Below are 18,457 nucleotides of genomic sequence, written 5' to 3'. Positions count from 1 at the left end.
AGCTATTACCTCCTTCATGATGCCACAAAGATGGGCACATTAGCTGTAGAGAAAAGCATAACTCAGTGACATTTAGTCACAACAAAATGACTACCTCGTCTATCAAAATACAGCTTCGCTTTTCTTCCCCCAAGGACCTAAATTAAAATCCACCATGTTCCAAGTTAAGTTCTAGGAGTTCTTTGTAACTACAGCATGACACTAAATGCATTTGCACATTTGTTCTTCTGTATTTCCCTATAGGTACCCTCCATAAGTTTCTGAAGACCATAATTTTAGGGAAAGATTACAAGTCTTATATTATATGGTGAATCTCTAACAAATTGTTTACTGGGGTTTATCTCTTCAGCTCAATGTCATATGACCTACACTTGAGGCAAGTGTATAGATAAAAAGTATTCAGGTACAAAATTCTTAGTGTCTGTGTCATAAATATATTTGAGGAAACTGTCAAGTCTTCCACGGAATTACTATCTTCTCTTTGAGAAACATGCTTTCATTAGCCAGGGGGACCAACATTCTCAACCTCTTCTGAAGTCAAGAATCCCCTTTCTGAAACTGTCTTCAGAGTGAGACAGGCCATGGTTTCATCTTCCTTGTAGATTTGAATCTCAGTTACCGAGCAAAAACCCGGAGCCAGACAGGTAATTTTAGTGTTTCCAGCATCTTGCACACATTCACGAAATCTTCCGGTGAGAGCAATTCTATTCCTTGAAGTTTCCTGAATAATATACATCTCTGTGAGGGACATCATCCCCACCCCACTCCTTGTTTCTCTAGAGATGCCAGCAATATTCCAGTCAGCTGTTGGACTAGCATGTGGTACTACATACCTAAGCCTTAGTTTCCCTGGCAACTGAGTTGGTTATCCCACAACTAGCAACTAGGGCTTAAACCTGATGCTTTCATCTTCTGATGCTTCTCTTTAATCTCATTAATGATTGATTTTGATAATACCACCATCTCCTTAGTCTTGATTATTAACTTATAAAGGTCTTCAAAGGCCTCAAAATGTTTTTGTCAGCTTCTTCTCCTTCTCTTCTTCTTCTTCTTCTTCTTCTTCTTCTTCTTCTTCTTCTTCTTTTTTCTTCTTCTTTTCCTTCTTCTCCTCCTCCTCCTCCCCACCTGCCCTCCCTCCCTCCCTCCCTCTCTCTCTCTCCCTCCCTCTCTCTCTCTCTTTGAGTTTCCTTTCAATACCTACAATTCCTACAGGTCTAGTGTTTCCTAGCTGGGAAGCTGGTGCATTCTTCCATCTTCCCTGCATTGTTTCCTCTAATAAATGCCTGTAAAACAAAATCTAGCTATGTTCTTTCAAGGAGAGTTTGCTGTATGAATTTTTATTGCTCTGGAATGGACCAAACTCGTTGCTAGCTGGAGCCAGGTACACAGGAAGCACAATTTTGTCACTCTTCACAATTCCAGTGCCAGGGAGCACTCATTATTTTTCAGGTCTATCCACATCAGTCTACGTGTAATAATAAGAGTTGCAGCATCAAAATCTATCCCGAGTTCTTTGATTGCCAGGAGGCCTTTGGTTCACCCTAAGCTTTGGTGCAAGGCGTGAGCCAGCCAGGCCCACCTCTGCTGCTCGCCATTGCTCCCTGGCTTCGAGCCATGCCCTCTAGTGGCCACTGGGATTGGGGAGGTCTAGAGGGAGCATGGAGATAGCAACTTCGTGTGTATCTAGAACTTACATCTCTCTATAATAACTTAGGGAAGAAATAAGGAAGGAAATTAAAGACTTTTTAGAATTTAATGAAAAGGAAGCATACCCAAACTTATAGGACACAATGAAAGCAGTGCTAAAAGGAAAAGTCATAGCTCTGAGTGTCTCCAAAAAGAAATTGGAGAGATCATATACCAGCAGCTAGACAGCACATTTGAAAGCTCTAGAGCAAAAAGAAGCAAATACATTCAAGAGGGGTAAGACAGCAAGGAATAATCAAAATTAGGATTGAAATTAACCAAATAGAAACAAAAGAGAACTATGCAAAGAAACAACAAAATAAGAAGCTGATTCTTTGAGAAAATCAACAAGATAGATAAACCCTTAGCCAGACTAACTAGAGGGCACAGAGACAGTATCCAAGTTAACAAAATCAGAAGTGAAAACGGAGACATAATAACAGAAATGGAGGAAATTCAAAAAATCATCAGATCCTACTACAAAAGCCTATACTCAACAAAACTGGAAAATCTAGATGAAATAGAGGATTTTCTAGACAGATACCAGGTACCAAAGTTAAATCAGGATTAGATAAACCATCTAAATAGTCCCATAACTTTTAAGGAAATAGAAGCAGCCATTAAAAGACTCCCAACTAAAATATGCCCAGGATCATATGGGTTAAGTGCAGACTTCTATCAGACCTTCAACGAAGACCTCGTGCCAATACTTCTCAAACTATTCCACAAAATAGAAGAACACTACTTAGTTCATTCTAAGAAGCCACAGTTATGCTTATACCTAAACCATACAAAGACCCAACAAGAAAGAAATTCAAACCAATTTTCCTTATGAATATCAATGCAAAAATACTCAATAAGATTCTTGCAAATCTAATCCAAGACACATCAAAACTGTCACTCACCATGATCAAGTAGGCTTCATCCCAGGGATGCATTGGTAGTTTAATATAAGGAAATTGCTCAACGTAATCCACTATATAAACAAACTCAAAGGAAAAAAATTCATGATCATCTCATTAGATGCTGAAAACAAACTTTGAAAAAATACAGCAACACTTCATGTTAAAAGTCTGGGAGAGATCAGAATTCAAGACACATAACTAAGGAAAATAAAAGCAATGTACAGCAAACCAGTAGCCAATATCAAATTAAATGGAGAGATACTTGAAGCAATCTCACAAAAATTAGAGACAAGACAAGGCTGCCCACTCCCTATTTATTCAATATAGTATTCGAAGTTCTAGCCAGATAATTTAGATAACAAAAGGAAGTCAAAGGGATACAAATTGGAAAAAAAGAAGTCAAGATATCATTGTTTAAAAAACACACATGGTATGCACTCATTGATAAGTGAATATTAGCCCAAAAGCTCGAATGACCCAAGATATGATCCACAGACCACATAAAGCTCAAAAAGGATGACCAAAATGTGGATACTTCAGTCCTTCTTTTAAGGGGGAACAAAAATATTCATAGGAGGGGATATAGAGACAAAGTTTAAAGTAGAGACTGAAGGACCGGCCATTCATAGCCTGCCCCACCTGGGGATACAGCCACCAAAACTAGACAATATTGAAGAAGTCAATAAGTGCATGCTGACAGGAGCCTGATATAGCTGTCTCCTTAAAGACACTGCCAAAGCATGACAACTACAAAGGCAAATGCTAACAGCAAACCATTGAACTGAGAATGGGGTCCCCATTGGAGGAGTAAGAGAAAGGATTGAAGGAGCTAAAGGGGTTTGCAACCCTATAAGAACAACAATACCAACCAACCAGAGCTCCTAGGGACTAAACCACTACCCAAAGAGTACACATGGACAGACCCATGGTTCCAGCTGCATATGTAGCAGAGGATGGCCTTGTGGGGCACCAGTGGGAGGAGAAGCCCTTGGTCCTGCCAAGGCTGGAGCCCCCAGTGTAGGGGAATAGGGTGGGGAAGCAGGAAGGGGGGTGTTTGGGGAGGGGGAACATCCTTTTAGAAGAAGGAAAGGGGAATGGGATAGGGGGCTTTTGGATGGGCAACTGGGAAAAGGAATAACATGTGAAATGTAAATAAAAATTATCCAATAAAAAGGGTATCATTATTTGTGGATGATAATATACATAAGCAACCCCAAAAATTTGACCAGAGAATTCCAAAAGCAACTTGAGCAAAGTGGCTGGATATAAAATTAACTCAAACAAATCAGGAACCTTCCTCTACACAAAGGATAAAGAGGCTGAGAAAGAAATTAGGGAAATGACACCTTCCACAATAGATACAAATAACATAAAATACCTCGGTGTGACTCTAACCAAGCAAGTAAAAGATCTGTATGACAAGAACTTCAAGTCTCTGAAGAAAGAAATAGAAGGAAATCTCAAAAGATAGAAAGATCTGACAAGCTCATGGATTGGCAGGACCAATATAGTAAAAATGGTCATCTTGCCGAAAGCAATTATAGATTCAATGCAATCCCCATCAAAATTCCAACTCAATTTTTCACAGAGATAAAAAGAGCAATTCTCAAATACAACTGGAATAACAAAAAACCCAGGATAGCAAAACGCTATACTCAACAATAAAAGAACTGGGAAAATCACCATCCATGACCTCAAGCTGTACTACAGAGCAGTAGTGATAAAAACCACATGATATCGGTACAGAGACAGATTAGAACTGAAGACCCAGAAACCCACACACCTATGGTCACTTGATCCTTGACAAAGAAGCCAAAACCATCCAGACAGCATTTTCAACAAATGCTGCTGGTTCAACTGGAAGTCAGCATGTAGAAGAATGTAGATTGATCCTTTTTTTTTTTTATTTCCTTGTACAAAGCTCAAATCCATGTGGATCAAGGACTTCCACATAAAACCAGATACATTAAATCTAATAGAAGAGAAAGTAGGAAAGAGCCTTGAACATATCGACACGGTGAAAATTTTTCTGAACAGAACACCAATGGCTCAGACTCAATTAACAAATGGGACCTCATAAAATCGAAAAGCTTCTGTAAGGGAAAGGACACTATCAATAGGACAAAATGGCAACCTACAGATTGTGAAAAGATCCTTACCAACTCTACATCTGATAGAGGGCTGTATCTAAAATATACAAAGAACATAAGAAGTTAGACTCCAAAGAATCAAATACCCTTATTAAAAATGTGGTACAGAGCTAAACGAAGGATTCTCAAATGAGGAATATAGAATGGCCAAAAAGCACCTAAAAGAAATGTTCAGGGGGGCTGGAGATGGCTCAGCAGGACTACTCTTCCAAAGGTCCTAGTTAGCAAATGGTGGCTCACAACCATCTGTAAAGAAATCCACTTCTGGTGTATCTGAAGACAGCTACAGAGTACTTATATATAATAAATGAATAAATCTTAAAAAAAACAAAAAAAGAAATGTTCAGGGGTTGGGGATTTAGCTCAGTGGTAGAGCGCTTGCCTAGCAAACGCAAGGCCCTGGGTTCGGTCCCCAGCTCCGAAAAAAAGAAAAAGAAAAAAAGAAAAAAAAAAAAAAAGAGAAATGTTCAGCATCCTTAGTCATCCGGGAAATGCAAATCAAAATGACTCTGAGATTCCCCCTCCCATCAATCAAAATAGATAAGATCAATAACTCGGGATAGTAGATGCTTATGAGGATGTGGAGAAAGAGGAACACTCACTCCTCTATTGCTGGTCAGATTACAAGACGGTAAAGACATTTGGAACACAATCTGGCGGTTCTCCAGAAAACTGGATATTGAGCGTAGTTTTAAAAACATGCTACCACCTTTGCTGGGAGCTGTGACCCTGGAGCTGGTACCTGGGCTCTGGCCCCTCCTGGTTCCCTTTTGTTTCTCCCAGCTTAGCTTTGCCAGGCTTCCAGGTCTCACCCTTCTTCTCTCTCTACTCACCTTTGCTTCACGGATGGAAAACACTCAGACAGTTTATTACTTTAGAATTTGCCTACTAGCGCACTTGCTGAGCTCAAATACCTCACACCTGGAAATGCGTGCCCTTTTAATTTATTATCCTCATCTCTCCTCCTGCCCTAAGCTTAATGGCTCCTATCAGCTTGTATCTCCTTGGTTATCCACCAGTGGAAGAGGCCGCTGGTTCTAGCTTCCATGAGATCTTACATGATTGGTTCGTACTGTTTCTTTCAAAGCCTGGCTGAAAAGCTCCTTCTCTTTTCCTGCTTCTCCTTTTCCTCCTTGGACCCGGAAGTCCTACCTGTTCCTTCTGCCCAACTCATGGCTCATGGCCTCCTTTGTTGACTAAACAAAGAACCAATTAGAGAACCAGACTTTAGGGTTGGGGATTTAGCTCAGTGGTAGAGCGCTTGCCTTGTAAGCGCAAGGCCCTGGGGTTCAGTCCCCAGCTCCAAAAAAAAAAAAGAAAAAAAAAAAAAGAGAACCAGACTTTAATATTAGCACCTCCTCCTACAATTGGAAATATTCTAACTGAAGACCCAGCTATACCACCACTGGGCATACACCAAAAAGATGCTCCAAAATATAACAAGGACACATGCTCCACTATGTTCATAGCACCCTTATTCATAATAACCAGAAGCTGGAAAGAACCCAGATGTCCCTCAATGGAAGAATGGATACAGAAAATGGGGTACATTTACACAATGGAGTACTACTCAGTTATTAAAAACAATGACTTTGGGGTTGGGGATTTAGCTCAGTGGTAGAGCGCTTACCTAGGAAGCGCAAGGCCCTGGGTTCGGTCCCCAGTTCCGAAAAAAAGAACCAAAAAAAAAAAAAAAACAAAAAAAACAATGACTTTATGAAATTTGCGGGCAAATGGATGGAACAAGAACATATCATCCAGAGTGAGCTAACCCAGACACAAAAGAACACACATGGTATGCACTCACTGATTAGTGGTTATTAGCCCAAAACCTCAGAATACCCATGATACACCTCACAGACCATGTGAAGCCTAAGAATAAGGAAGATCAAAGTGTGAGTGCTTCAGTTCTACTTAGAAGGGGGAACAAAACAATCACAGGAGGTAGGGGAAGGGAGGGACTGGGAAGGAGAGAGAAGGGGGATGGGAAAAAAAGAGGAGGCAAGATCAGGTATGGGAAGATACATGAGAGAAGTACAGAGGGTCAGAAAAGTGAAGTGAAATATGTAGCAGTGGGAGATGGGAAACTAAGGGCAGCCACTAGAAAGTCCCAAATACCATGGAATTGAGAAGTTCCCAGGACTCAGTGGGGATGACATTAGCTGAAATACCCAACATTGCAGGAAGATAGACTGCAGAGACCACCTCCAGTGGATAGGCACAACCTCGAGTTGAGGGATGGGGCCACCCACCCATCTCAAAAATTTTAACCCAGAATTGTTCCTGTCTGAGGAAACAAAACAAAATGAAGCAGAGACTGAATGAAAGGCCATCTAGAGACCGCCCCACCTTGGAATCCATGCCATCTGCAGCCACCAAACCTGGACACTATTGCTGAGGCCAAGAAGCACTGAGTCTGGTATAGTTGTTCCCTGAGAGGCTTTGCCAGCACCTAACTTACACAGATGCAGATCCTCGCACACATCCATTGGACTGAGCCTGGGAACCCCAATGGGAGAGTTAGGAGAAGGACTGAAGAAGCTGAAGAGAATTGGAACCCCATAGGAAGAACAACAATATCAATTAACTGGAGCCCCTGAGCTTCCTGGGACTAAGCCACCAAGCAAAGATACATAGAGGTATCCATGGCTCCAGCTACAGATAGAGCAGAGGACTGCCTTGGTTGGCATCAACAAAAAGGGAGACCCTTGTTCCTGTGGAGGCTTGATGCCCGCGCCTGGAGCAGTGAGGTGGGAGTGGTTGAGTGGAAGGAGGAGCAGCATTATAAAGACAAAGCAGAGGGGGTATGAAATGGGCGGGGAGACCCCAGGAAGTGGGACAGCATTTGAAATGTAAATAAATAAAATAACAACAACAACAAAAAGTATCCCAGTTGCAAAGTACAATAGGTGTATTTCTTTTTTTTTTCTTTTCCTTTTTCCTCCTCCTCCTCCTCCTTCCCCTCATCCCTCTCCAGATTCTCTCTACATAGCCATGACTGTCCAAGAATACTGTACAGACCAGACTGACTTACAACTAAGAAATCTACCTGTCTCTTCCTCCCAAGTGCTAGGATTAGAGGCACACGCACAAACCAGAGGCTGGAGAGATTGGTCAATAATTTAGAGCTTGAACTCCCCTTATAGATGATCTGGATTCATTTTCCAGCAGCCATCAACTTACAGACCTGAAACTACAGTTCCAGGGCATCCAACACCTCTTTTTATCCTCCTAAGAGTATCTGGACTTACGAGCACATAACACACACACACACACACACACACACACACACACACACACACACACACTGAAAATAAAATAAATTTTTCTAAAAGGGAAAATATATCTTTCTGAACCTGAAGGCGTCTTGAATCCCCCAAAGTTGAAGATGGTTACTGACTTTAAAAATGTACAATGTGATACAGCAAATACATAGGCGAATGCCAGCAGCAAACCACTGAACTGAGAACGGGATCCCCGTTGAAGGATTCAGAGAAAGGACTGGAAGAGCTTGAAGGGGCTCAAGACCCCATATGAACAACAATGCCAATGAACCAGAGCTTCCAGGGACTAAGCCACTACCCAAAGACTATACATGGACTGACCCTGGGCTCCAACCTCATAGGTAGCAATGAATAACCTAGTAAGAGCACCAGTGGAAGGGGAGCCCTTGGTTCTGCCAAGACTGAACCCCAGTGATCGTGATTGTTGGGGCGAGGGCCATAATGGGGGTAATGGGGAGGGGAACACCCATAGAAATGGGGACGGGGAGGTGTTAGGGGGATGTTGGCCCGGAAACCGGGAAGGGGAATAAAATCGAAATGTAAATAAGAAATACTCAAGTTAATAAAGATGGGGGAAAAAATGTACAATGTGAAGGAGATCTGAAGCATGGGGATGTTTTCTTCTGTTTTTCTTTGTTTTTAACCCCAAGGTACTGAATCATCCTGTTTTGTCTTCATTGCCTCTGGAATGAACATCTGCTTCTAGCTGCCATATTCAGAAAATCTACTTAAAAGATTCTCTAAAAGCTATCAGAAATGTTACCACAATTGACCTTTATGTCTCTCTTTTAGAAGTAAGAAGACTCTCTCTCTCTCTCTCTCTCTCTCTCTCTCTCTCTCTCTCTCTCTCTCTGTGTGTGTGTGTGTGTGTGTGTGTTGTGTGTGTGTGTGTGTGTGTGTGTGTTGGGGGAGGGTAACCAGTACTTCTCTAAGATCTTGGACTGTACAAAAAGTAGAAAGACCATAAACATGCATTCAGCCTCTTAAGACTGTAGCTCCACACTATGATGGATGGTAATCTGAAAACCCTTTCTCCGTTGGAATATTTTTTTTCTTGCAGTGGAAAAAGTAAATAAGATAATAAACTTACGCAAAAATACTGCAGTGAGGACAGCAGCTTAGCAACTGTCTGTCGGTCTGAAAACACCGTTGTGATTAGTATTTTGAGCCAAATATCATTGTTTTAAGATACTTTTATGGAACCTTCTTCATTTTGCTTTTAAAGGTTTCCTCCTGATTTTATCTCTTTAAATATTCACATGCTTCACTTTGGTCAAGAATTCATATTCGGTCCTTAGCTTCTTAAATAAGAATATCAGTTTCCTTTGGAGTATCTTTGGTTTAGCGTCAACGGATAAAATGGTGAAAGAAAACTTTGAGAGAAAATTGACATTATGGCCGGCGGCTCTGGGAACAGGAGAGTTTCTTCAAAAGTAATACGATGCTGAGATTCATTTCAGAACCAAGGACAAGGCTCTACGGTCGGGAAGGTTTTCCTCTAAGAATGAGTTTTACTGGAATCTTCTGCCTGTGTCTCTGAGTTTGGTACCTGCCTTAGTGTGCCATGAAGTATGGGTTGACAGCTGTCCGACAGTTTGGCAATCTGTCTCCGAACATTCAACAAGAGTTGTCAAAGTGCTGCTCAAATAAAAGTTCAAGTCACCAAATGTATTGCGCAAATTGTTTCTGGCATTTAAACAGTCTTTCTTGTGCCATTTTTGTGCTCACAATCACACGCCGCCTGTGTGGGTTGCTCTGTTTTGTTATAGGTTCCACCTAGGGAAGAACACTTACTCCGCCCTCTTATTTGAATCCTAAATGATGTTTCTTTCTATGCCTATATCTTATTATACATGATCACAAAAGGCCATTTGTCCACAAGTATACTTGAAGTATATTCTATCCATGCCCCTCTGCCCTTTTCCTTGGCCCTTGTAGTCACCTTTGCTCTGTACACGGTTTCATCCCTACCTTTATGTCAGCAATACTTACATGCATCTACGGTGTCTGGAGCCACAAATGAAAACTCTTAATATTGATCTCTCTGACACTGATTTATTAGTTTACTATCTCACCAATTTTTCCAACTAGTTGCATGACTTTATTTTTTATAACTGAAAAAAAAAACCCTTTGTTTTCATGCCTTTGTTGTTTGAAACCTAGGTTGGTCCCAGGACAGCTGCTGCGACAGCTGTACAATAGCAACTTTGTGTTCAGATCCTCATGGCGAATTGGCTTGGAGTCTTTGGGTTAAAAAATCAAAAAACAAGACTTAGTATAGTCAGGTCATTTGGTACGTTCTCCTGTTAGGTTTTCTTCCTTCCTTCCTTCCTTCCTTCCGTCCTTCCTTCTGTCCTTCCTTCCTTCCTTTCACTGAAAGAAAGAATCTAAGTCTAGTGAGGCAACCATATGATTTCTGTCCTTGTTCATGTACCATACACATACGGATATGTGAATGATTCATGTTGAAGTCCTGGTGGTCTTTTTTATTTTAACTTTTTATTGTTTGATTGTGAGTTTCACATCATGCCCCCACCCAATCCCACTCATCTCAATATCCTTTCATCCTTTCCCTCTGCCCTTGCAACATTCTAGCCCCCTCCTTCAAAAAAACAAAGAAAGGAAAGGAAAGGGAAGGGAAGGGAAGGAAAGGGAAGGGAAGGGAAAGGAAGGGAAGGGAAGGGAAGGGAAGGGAAGGAAAGGAAAGGAAAGGAAAGGAAAGGAAAGGAAAGGAAAGGAAAGGAAAGAGATAAACCTCATTGTGGAAGCTTTAGTGTGTCACAGTGAGTCCCACAATACACCCTTTTGTCCACTCTTCTTTACTTGCAAGCGTTCATTGCAATGAGTCACTGGTCTGGTTTCAGGCTTCTGCCTTCTGCTACACCATCCATAGTGGATCTCCATTTGGACTCCTCTTGATTATCCTGTTGTTCCTTGTGTGTGTCATGGAGAGGCCATAGCTTTTGGTCTGCATCACTAGACCCTTCACATGCTCCAGCAGTTCGCATATCGGTAAATATTGAGGTGGTCAACTCAAAATCTTAGATCTGGGCCTGTGTGTAGTAGAGTTGAGAGCCTGCCAGCCCTCCTAGAGTCACACCGCCAAGGTATCCTGGCTGGCTCACCCATTGCCACAGATGGCGAGGGTCAGAGCGAGCTCTTCCACTCTCAGGCCCCTGGAGCTGGCCCATCTGCACCCATAGCAGCAGGGCCAGCTCTACTCTGCTGTTCAAGCACTAGGTTCACCCACTTGGGCTTCCTGACTGCAGATGTAAGATGACAAGCTTCTGCCATCATGACTTCTTTGACATGATGTGGTTTTTTTCATTTTTACAATAAGAAAAGAAATGATACGGTTTAATTGACATCACTATGTGGAGAATATTTATGCATTTATCAAACCAAAAAAAAAGACAAACATAATATGTCCTAATATGACACAACACTTAGAATATGTGACTATAAAGATATTATCATCTCAAATTTCATAATCTTCCATATTTTTACTATCTCCATTTTAACTAAAGTTTTCTCAAAATTTTAGCCTTTGAAGTTAACTAAAAATTCATCTTTAGGTTTTTAGCAGGTGTCCCAATCTCGCACTCCCTGCCTCCAGCTCACTGCTCCCAAACCCCGTGGGAGAAAGAGCTCACCACCGAGACAGGTGGACACTCCTGAGACTGCAGAGCAGAAGAGACCACCAACACTGCCCACCTCTGCCCACATGCCTGGCCCAAGAGGAAACTGTATACGGCCTCTGGGTTCCCTTGGATAAGGGCACAGGACCAGCAAATCCGCTGCATCTGGGACACCGCCGGAACCTGAAGGGACCACCGGATAAACAGTTCTCTGCACCCAAATACCGTGGGAGGGAGAGATAAACCTTCAGAGGGGCAGACACGCCTGGGAAACCAGAAAAGACTACACTCTGCCCACATCTCTGACTCCAGAGGAAAGCACCAAACGCCATCTGGAACCCTGGTGCACGGAAGCTCCCAGAAAGGGCGGCCCAGATCTTCCTGGTTGCTGCCCCCGCAGAGAGCTCATAAGCAACACTCCATGAGCAAACTTGAGCCTCGGAACCACTGGTAAGACAAACCGTCCTCCTCCAAGTGACCTGCCTGGTGAACTCAAGACACAGGCCCACAGGAACAGCTGAAGACCTGTAGAGAGGAAAAACTACATGCCCGAAAGCAGAGCACTCTGTCCCCATAACTGGCTGAAAGAAAACAGGAAAACAGGTCTACAGCACTCCTGAAACACAGGCTTATAGGACAGTCTAGCCACTGTCAGAAATAGCAGAACAAAGTAACACTAGAGATAATCTGATGGCCAGAGGCAAGCGCAGGAACCCAAGCAACAGAAACCAAGACTACATGGCATCATCGGAGCCCAATTCTCCCACCAAAGCAAACACGGAATATCCAAACACACCAGAAAAGCAAGATCTAGTTTCAAAATCATATTTGATCATGATGCTGGAGGACTTCAAGAAAGACGTGAAGAACTCCCTTACAGAACAAGTAGAAGCCTATAGAGAGGAATCACAAAAATCCCTAAAAGAATTCCAGGAAAACATAAATAAACAAGTAGAAGCCCATAGAGAGGAGTCACAAAAATCCCTGAAAGAATTCCAGGAAAATACAATCAAACAGTTGAAGGAATTAAAAATGGAAATAGAAGCAATCAAGAAAGAACACATGGAAACAACCCTGGATATAGAAAACCAAAAGAAGAGACAAGGAGCTGTAGATAAGAGCTTCACCAACAGAATACAAGAGATAGAAGAGAGAATCTCAGGAGCAGAAGATTCCATACAAATCATTGACTCAACTGTCAAAGATAATGTAAAGCAGAAAAAACTACTGGTCCAAAACATACAGGAAATCCAGGACTCAATGAGAATATCAAACCTAAGGATAATAGGTATAGAAGAGAGTGAAGACTCCCAGCTCAAAGGACCAGTAAATATCTTCAACAAAATCATAGAAGAAAACTTCCTAACCTAAAAAAAAGATGCCCATAGGCATACAAGAAGCCTACAGAACTCCAAATAGATTGGACCAGAAAAGAAACACCTCCCGTCACATAATAGTCAAAACACCAAATGCACAAAATAAAGAAAGAATATTAAAAAGCAGTAAGGGAAAAAGGTCAAGTAACATATAAAGGCAGACCTATCAGAATCACACCAGACTTTTCACCAGAGACTATGAAAGCCAGAAGATCCTGGACTGATGTCATACAGACCCTAAGAGAACACAAATGCCAGCCCAGGTTACTGTATCCAGCAAAACTCTCAATTAACATAGATGGAGAAACCAAGATATTCCATGACAAAACCAAATTTACACAATATCTTTCTACAAATCCAGCACTACAAAGAATAATAAATGGTAAAGCCCAACATAAGGAGGCAAGCTATACCATGTTGTGGTTTGCCTTGGAGTTCTCTCTGAATTTGTGGAATAAAGGCAAGAGCGCTAGATTTGGGCAGAGGGAGGAGTTAGGAGTGAGAGGGGGATTAGATTCAGAGGTTAGGTTGAGAGAGGACAGTTGGTGACAGTTGAGCCAGTGGAACCTGAGCAGGAGGGGGGGAGGATGGAACAGTTGAAAGAGTGAGCAGAAGAGAAGGAAGCCAGGAGGAAGAGGGAACGGTTTAGAGACAGGATGGGGAACTGAGAAGAGTTAGAAGAGACAGGAGATGGAGAGAGGGGAGAAGCTAGGAGTCGTTGTAAGAGAAAGAGAAACTAAAGCATAAAAGAGTTGATATATTTGGGAGAGTGAGTAAAGAAAAGAGAGAGAGAGAGGAGAAGCAAGGAGTCGTTGTGGGAGAAGGAGAAGCTGGAGACCTGGCAAATAAAAGGTGCAAGGGATAGATGGTACCGGGCTTTGTATGTTTAAGTGGGCAATTATATCTTACCAATTGGATCTAAGATTATTGTGTGGTGTGTTCTTTTATGTAAGAGTCTCAGTGTAAGAAAGTGTGTGGCTGGGCTGTGTTTCTACCAAGATATCCAGCAGATATCTGGGGCACTGAGGTGTGGAACCCTACCAGGGTAAAACACCAAGAGGAAAACAGTTACCGTTTCTTTTTTACTTTTACTTTTTTACTTTTATTTTTTTATTTATTTACAACAACTATACCCTAGAAAAAGCAAGAAACTAATCGTCTTGGCAACAAAACAAAGAGAAGAAAAGCACACAAACATAACCTCATATCCAAATATGAATATAACAGGAAGCAATAATCACTATTCCTTAATATCTCTCAACATCAATGGCCTCAACTCCCCAATAAAAAGACATAGATTAAGAAACTGGATATGCAATGAGGACCCTGCATTCTGCTGCCTACAGGAAACACACCTCAGAGACAAAGTCAGACACTACCTCAGAGTGAAAAGCTGGAAAACAACTTTCCAAGCAAATGGTCGGAAGAAGCAAGCTGGAGTAGCCATTCTAATATCAAATAAAATCAATTTTCAACTAAAAGTCATCAAAAAAGATAAGGAAGGACACTTCATATTCATCAAAGGAAAAATCCACCAAGATGAACTCAATCCTAAATACCTATGCCCCAAATACAAGGGCACCTACATACGTAAAAGAAACCTTACTAAAGCTCAAAACACACATTGCACCTCACACAATAATAGTAGGAGATTTCAACACCCCACTCTCATCAATGGACAGATCATGGAATCAGAAATTAAACAGAGACGTAGACAGACTAAGAGAAGTCATGAACCAAATGGACTTAACAGATATTTATAGAAATTTCTATCCTAAAGCAAAAGGATATACATTCTTCTCAGCTCCTCATGGTACTTTCTCCAAAATTGACCATATAATTGGTCAAAAAACAGGCCTCAACAGATACAGAAAGATAGAAATAATCCCATGCGTGCTATCAGACCACCATGGCCTAAAGCTGGTCTTCAATAATAATAAGGGAAGAATGCCCACATATACGTGGAAATTGAACAATGCTCTACTCAATGATAACCTGGTCAAGTAAGAAATAAAGAAAGAAATTAAAGACTTTTTAGAATTTAATGAAAATGAAAGTACAACATACCCAAACTTATGGGACACAATGAAAGCTGTGCTAAGAGGAAAACTCATAGCTCTGAGTGCCTGCAGAAAGAAACAGGAAAGAGCATATGTCACCAGCTTGACAACACACCTAAAAGCTCTAGAACAAAAAGAAGCAAATACACCCAGGAGGAGTAGAAGGCAGGAAATAATCAAACTCAGAGCTGAAATCAACCAAGTAGAAACAAAAGGACCATAGAAAGAATCAACAGAACCAAAAGTTGGTTCTTTGAGAAAATCAACAAGATAGATAAACCCTTAGCCAGACTAACGAGAGGACACAGAGAGTGTGTCCAAATTAACAAAATCAGAAATGAAAAGGGAGACATAACTACAGATTCAGAGGAAATTCAAAAATCATCAGATCTTACTATAAAAGCCTATATTCAATAAAACTTGAAAATCTGCAGGAAATGGACAATTTCCTAGACAGATACCAGGTACCGAAGTTAAATCAGGAACAGATAAACCAATTAAACAACCCCATAACTCCTAAGGAAATAGAAGCAGTCATTAAGGTCTCCCAACCAATAAGAGCCCAGGTCCAGACGGGTTTAGTGCAGAATTCTATCAGACCTTCATAGAAGACCTCGTACCAATATTATCCAAACTATTCCACAAAATTGAAACAGATGGAGCACTACCAAATTCCTTCTATGAAGCCACAATTACTCTTATACCTAAACCACACAGAGACCCAACAAAGAAAGAAAACTTCAGACCAATTTCCCTTATGAATATCGACGCAAAAATACTCAATAAAATTCTGGCAAACCGAATCCAAGAGCACATCAAAACAATCATCCACCATGATCAAGTAGGCTTCATCCCAGGCATGCAGGGATGGTTTAATATACGGAAAAACCATCAACGTGATCCATTATATAAACAAACTGAAAGAACAAAACCACATGATCATTTCATTAGATGCTGAGAAAGCATTTGACAAAATTCAACACCCCTTCATGATAAAAGTCCTGGAAAGAATAGGAATTCAAGGCCCATACCTAAACATAGTAAAAGCCATATACAGCAAACCAGTGGCTAACATTAAACTAAATGGAGAGAAACTTGAAGCAATCCCACTAAAATCAGGGACTAGACAAGGCTGCCCTCTCTCCCTACTTATTCAATATAGTTCTTGAAGTTCTAGCCAGAGCAATCAGACAACATAAGGAGATCCAGATTGGAAAAGAAGAAGTCAAAATATCACTATTTGCAGATGATATGATAGTATATTTAAGTGATCCCAAAAGTTCCACCAGAGAACTACTAAAGCTGATAAACAACTTCAGCAAAGTGGCTGGGTATAAAATTAACTCAAATAAATCATTAGCCGTCCTCTACACAAAAGAGAAACAAGCCGAGAAAGAAATTAGGGAAACGACACCCTTCATAAAAGACCCAAACAATATAAAGTACCTCGGTGTGACTTTAACCAAGCAAGTAAAAGATCTGTACAATAAGAACTTCAAGACACTGAAGAAAGAAATTGAAGAAGACCTCAGAAGATGGAAAGATCTCATGCTCATGGATTGGCAGGATTAATATAGTAAAAAATGGCCATTTTACCAAAAGCGATCTACAGATTCAATGCAATCCCCATCAAAATACCAATCCAATTCTTCAAAGAGTTAGACAGAACAATTTGCAAATTCATCTGGAATAACAAAAACCCAGGATAGCTAAAACTATTCTCAACAATAAAAGGACTTCAGGGGGAATCACTATCACTGAACTCAAGCAGTATTACAGAGCAATAGTGATAAAAACTGCATGGTATTGGTACAGAGACAGACAGATAGACCAATGGAATAGAATTGAAGACCCAGAAATGAACCCACACACCTATGGTCACTTGATTTTTGACAAAGGAGCCAAAACCATCCAATGGAAAAAAGATAGCATTTTCAGCAAATGGTGCTGGTTCAACTGGAGGTCAACATGTAGAAGAATGCAAATCGATCCATGTTTATCACCCTGTACAAAGCTTAAGTCCAAGTGGATCAAGGACCTCCACATCAAACCAGATACACTCAAACTAACAGAAGAAAAACTAGGGCAGCATCTCGAACACATGGGCACTGGAAAAAATTTCCTAAACAAAACACCAATGGCTTATGCTCTAAGATCAAGAATCGACAAATGGGATCTCATAAAACTGCAAAGCTTCTGTAAAGCAAAGGACACTGTGGTTAGGACAAAACGGCAACCAACAGATTGGGAAAAGATCTTTACCAATCCTACAACAGATAGAGGGCTTATATCCAAAATATACAAAGAACTCAAGAAGTTAGACCACAGGGAGTCAAATAATCCTATTAAAAAATGGGGTTCAGAACTAAACAAAGAATTTACAGCTGAGGAATGCCAAATGGCTGAGAAACACCTAAAGAAATGTTCAACATCTTTAGTCATAAGGGAAATGCAAATCAAAACAACCCTGAGATTTCACCTCACACCAGTGAGAATGGCTAAGATCAAAAACTCAGGTGACAACAAATGCTGGCGAGGATGTGGAGAAAGACGAACACTCCTCCATTTTTGGTGGGATTGCAGACTGGTACAACCACTCTGGAAATCAGTCTGGAGGTTCCTCAAAAAATTAGACATAATATTACCTGAGGACCCAGCTATACCTCTCTTGGGCATATACCCACAAGGTGCCCCAACATATAAAAAAGACACGTGCTCCACTATGTTCATAGCAGCCTTATTTATAATAGCCAGAAGCTGGAAAGAACCCAGATGCCCTTCAACAGAGGAATGGATACAGAAAATGTGGTACATCTACACAATGGAATAGTACTCAGCTATCAAAAACAATGCCTTTATGAAATTCATAGGCAAATGGTTGGAACTGGAAAATATCATCCTGAGTGAGGTAACCCACAGAAAAACACACATGGTATGCACTCATTGATAAGTGGCAATTAGCCCAAATGCTTGAATTACCCTAGATGCCTAGAACACATGAAACTCAAGACAGATGATCAAAATGTGAATGCTTCACTCCTTCTTTAAAAGGGGAACAAGAATACCCTTGGCAGGGAATAGAGAAGCAAAGATTAAAACAGAGGCAGAAGGAACATCCATTCAGAGCCTGCCCCACATGTGGCCCATGCATATACAGCCACCCAATTAGACAAGATGGATGAAGCAAAGTAGTGCAGGCCGACAGGAGTCGGATGTAGATCGCTCTTGTGAGACACAGCCAGAATACAGCAAATACAGAGGTGAATGCCAGCAGCAAACCACTGAACTGAGAATAGGACCCCCGTTGAAGGAATCAGAGAAAGAACTGGAAGAGCTTGAAGGGGCTCGAGACCCCATA

General features: G+C 41.1%; 1 pseudogene; it reads right to left on the bottom strand.

Moving 5' to 3' along the window:
* Nucleotides 1-499: 499 nt before the first annotated feature.
* LOC116887666 overlaps nt 500-18,457 on the bottom strand; it is a 33,451-nt pseudogene continuing 15,493 nt past the window's right edge.

Source organism: Rattus rattus, chromosome 18 (assembly GCF_011064425.1).
Source record: "Rattus rattus isolate New Zealand chromosome 18, Rrattus_CSIRO_v1, whole genome shotgun sequence".
NCBI classification, from domain to species: Eukaryota; Metazoa; Chordata; class Mammalia; order Rodentia; family Muridae; genus Rattus; species Rattus rattus.
The sequence above is the reverse complement of the archived record's forward strand: the minus strand, read 5'-3'. Positions and strand labels throughout refer to the sequence as shown.